The 4,205-nt window shown below is 28.3% G+C and overlaps 1 long non-coding RNA gene across 1 annotated transcript; it reads left to right on the forward strand.

Annotated features, from left to right (window-relative positions):
* Positions 1–1,138: 1,138 nt before the first annotated feature.
* Positions 1,139–3,574, forward strand: LOC119688078. The gene is made up of 7 exons (XR_005253308.1): positions 1,139–1,306; positions 1,366–1,510; positions 1,589–1,717; positions 2,170–2,497; positions 2,568–3,040; positions 3,101–3,260; positions 3,319–3,574. It is a non-coding gene; the product is annotated as an uncharacterized LOC119688078 (long non-coding RNA).
* Positions 3,575–4,205: the final 631 nt, after the last annotated feature.

A 4,205-nucleotide genomic window follows, 5' to 3' on the forward strand; every position in this document is an offset into this window, starting at 1 on the left:
CTAGATGGATACAAAGGTGAAGAGAAACATATCAAGTAGTTCTTTGATTTTCCACTTCAATTTGCTTGTGGCATTGACTGATTTCTATTCTTCTATATATAAGTTATTTAAAACTGTTTCCCTAACTCAAGAGTTATGATGATCAGCAGTTACTCAATTAGTCTGATTGGTCTGGCTTGTCTATCTTCATAACAAGACTAGAAAATACCCTAATTAGACAAGTTAAGAAATGAAATACGAATTCCAACTAAGAACTAGAAATGAGCACAAAAGTTCTGTTATTACTACTACTTAATGTTTGTTTATTTTATTATTAAAAATTTGGATTCGTTGGCAGCAGTATTTTATCACTCATAGTGAGTACTTTATCTGTTACAGTGCTAAAGCATTTCTTAATTAAAGAAATGTAATTGGCTTACTGATATCCTTTTTTAGTTATTTTAGCACTGGAACTAAGTATAATCTATCTTGAGTAAATAACGAAAGAATGTTGCAATAACAAGTTAATCAAAACAGCTGTTCGTGATATACAATAGTCTCCAGACAACTATATAACTATAGCTGTATACAATTGCAATACAAATGAGTTTGCGAATCTCCTACTAAACTAATTATGACATATCTTACGACATGCTATACCATATCCGTTCTACGTCGTACATTTGTCGATGCACACACCTTGTTTTATCGTCGTACGTATATAACGAAAGGGTTTTGAAAATTTTCAATCAGTTTTCGTCATTTTTCGTTAATACAACGAATCGGATTGCACTTAACCACAATCCCACAAACCTCCTGTTACCAACACTTTTCTATTTATAATTTTGAAAATAATTAATTTATTATCGTGTTTAATTATTCTCATTTAAGGACAAAATCTTACAAAGACTGTGTGAATAATGTTGCAGTGTGACAAAAATGTCAGACAGTCAGACAGTCAGATTTTCATTTTCTAAGTCATAATTTGTCACTCTCTTTAAAAAATGAATTTATAAGATCTGAATAATAATCAAGTTTTCATCGATATTTCTTGAAACTGTTTGCATTTTGAACTAGTAAAATTGAACGAAAACTAATTCATTTAAAAATTTTTTCTTTCAGTTAAGATCAAAATTTGAGTTAAAAATATTTGGAAAAAATGTAAAAATTCAAGTCTTTGTAAAATTTTCAATATGTTTAGCACGAAATATTGGAGTCAAAATTCATATAAAAGTTATACGTTAAGTGGATTTTTATGGAAGGAACGTAAGGGTTTCCATTCTAAAATTTGGCTGCTGTACTGAAGTACAAACAGTTTTCATATAAGGTAAGTTGTTGAAGTTAATCATTCATTCTAGAGATCTTTTCTATTCTGAACGGTTTTAGTAAGGATTACTTGAAATAGCTTTAGTGATGGAAAAAATAGCGAAAAAAGAAATAATAACGCGTCAAACAAAGCAAAAAAAATAAAAATGAGAAAATCAATTAAATTCTTAGAAATATAATGAGCAGAGTCGGTGTCGATGTCGATGTAAGTTCCTTGATTTATTTTATTTGTCATATTTTGAAACTTCCATTTCACCGTTTTTAAAATAAAAGTTTTTCGTAGATAACCTCACTGCTGATTTTGCATGATTGTTGGGAATATAAATAAACTATTTTATTAAAATTTTTTATTTTATAAGATTATATAAAATTATAATACAGAAAAGGAAAGAGGAATGTATATAAAATATATGTAAGTAGTTACAATATAAAAATAGTGAAACTGAAATATTTTACTGTAATTTACTTGGAAAGATAAATTGAAACAATCATAAATAAATGAAAATGATTACGACTATCGCAATAGCAAATATTCTACTACGACTATAACACATCGACATCCACATCCACTTTATACAGATTATATATTCTGATGAATCGGAACCCATATCATTAAAGACAAATTCACTCAAAACCACTAAATATTACACATTCCTCACATTCACGAGTATGAAAATCATCATCAAATAAAACTCTCGTCTTCATTTTATGTCTGGATAGTATCCGAATTTGATCAACTGTCACAAAATTTCACAGAAATTACTCGCAACTCTCAAAAACACACATGTACAACTATTTTAATATTTAATTCTCTTAATGAGTCAACACATGAATTTTAAATAATTATTTATTTTTATTTATCAGTCAATGCGCATGAAGAGGCGGGATCACATTGATAAAAATATATCTAAAAGTAAACTTGGAAACCTCACCAATTCAACATTATTTTTTAAAGAAAATTGGATAATCACTAATTTGAGAAACTAAAATCGAAAATCGAGATATATTGCAAATATACACTGAGAGATATTATTGTGTTTATTAAACTTTTTTTAACTCTATTTAACTCTATTTAACTCTACTCTATTGGATAAATGGATGGTGTCCCTCCTACCCTCTTCCCCTTTACCCCTCTACCACACCACTGCATTTCGGGATACATATATAAAAGAAACTTAATATAATAATATGGGTAACTAATCAAAAATAATTTACTCTCATATTTCAACATTAAATTCTATTATTTTATATATATACTATAGATGCAGCTGTATTTTTTACTATACGGCAAAGTAAGTTCTGCAAAAATTAATTGGATGCTACAAATACTGAAAAGACAACGGTCCGTCAAATTTCTGTACTTAACATATAAATTATTGGTATGATGTGTTTCAAGAGTATTTGGAATTTACACTGAGTGTTGTGTGAGATTTATGTTAAATGTAAACGTTAAATAAGATTCACAAGTAAATCTTAATGAACGAAACGGGAGCATTGAATCCTGAAACCCCAAGAAATCGTACAATCCTGTAATAATGGACTAATATTACTAACTAGTACAACTGAAAATTATAATATAAAATAAAAAATATATCTTATAAGTACTTTCGCAATTCACAACGGAAAGGATTTACCATATATAATACCATTTAATTTTGAATTTTAAATATTCAAACATCATCAGTTTGAGTACTGTTTCAATTAATAAGTTTATATATGTTAGAATTAATTGTTGGTAAATATCAAAACTTTCATGTCGTGAACATTTTATAAACTTATTTGTCTTATTTAATAGCTTTTAACCTTTTTGAAAAACACGTAATTCAATCAACCATAATGGATCAATTTTGGGTGTGTGAGCCATAAAATAGTACTTCCTGTGACTGTGGAAACGATGATATGTGGTCCATGTTCAATATGAAACTTATTAATACATACATATTTTATGAAATGAGGTATATCTTGAATTTGTTATTCAATATCGTTTTTAAAAAGAAAACCTTATTTTTGCAGATCTATTTGGACAGCTTAAAGATGACGATTCGAAATAACAAACATCTGACTAAATCTGTATGAATGTTTTGGAACTGATCTGACTAGTGAATACAACTAGTATGAGGCTGTGCTTGTATGATGAGGCATCGTATTTTCGATTTTGTATATAGTCCTCGAGTACCACTTTGATTGTTCTTGCAAATATAAAGTACATTATTTGGTATCACTAATACTCAAATTGATTATTTACGATTAAATTACTTTATTTTTTCAAGTTTTGTTTTTTTTTTTATGAAAATTAAAAATTAATTCTTTTCATGCAGAAATTCTGCACCAGTGACAGAAGTACTCTCAATGAGGTTAAAGTACTTAAACATGTTAAGCAACAAATTGTTAGTTTGAAAGTATTCCTAAACATGTCCGAGAATGAATGTAGTCAATGACTCACATGTGTATCAAAAATGTTTGCATGAGATCTGGACTCTTTACTGATTCAGTCAGAATATTACTTCTATTAATAAAAGAATTTTGACAAACCTTTTGTTGTTAACCATAAACAATTGGCCAATAAATTTTTTTTATTTTTAAAAATGATTAGGAGTACTACTTACAACAACATTTTGACTGCAAGCTTTCAGTTCTTCTTGTATATGGATATATACTTTTTCGTATATCGATTCTTGTTGAATTAAATCTCCTTGTCTACTGCGTCATTGCTGAGCAGGCGTTCATGGTTTAATTGTGAGGTCTTTGCAACGTTGCAATACATTTCTTTAAATCTATAGTCTCTTTAATTTACACTACACTTATACTTTATATTATCAAATGTTTGCTCGTAGTATATTATGGTTCGGTAATGGTGACTTCGTCATTGCTTCTTATATCTTGATGCTTTAATAAACGAG

The sequence above is a fragment of the Teleopsis dalmanni genome, chromosome X (genome assembly GCF_002237135.1).
Source record: "Teleopsis dalmanni isolate 2A chromosome X, ASM223713v2, whole genome shotgun sequence".
Classification (NCBI taxonomy): Eukaryota; Metazoa; Arthropoda; class Insecta; order Diptera; family Diopsidae; genus Teleopsis; species Teleopsis dalmanni.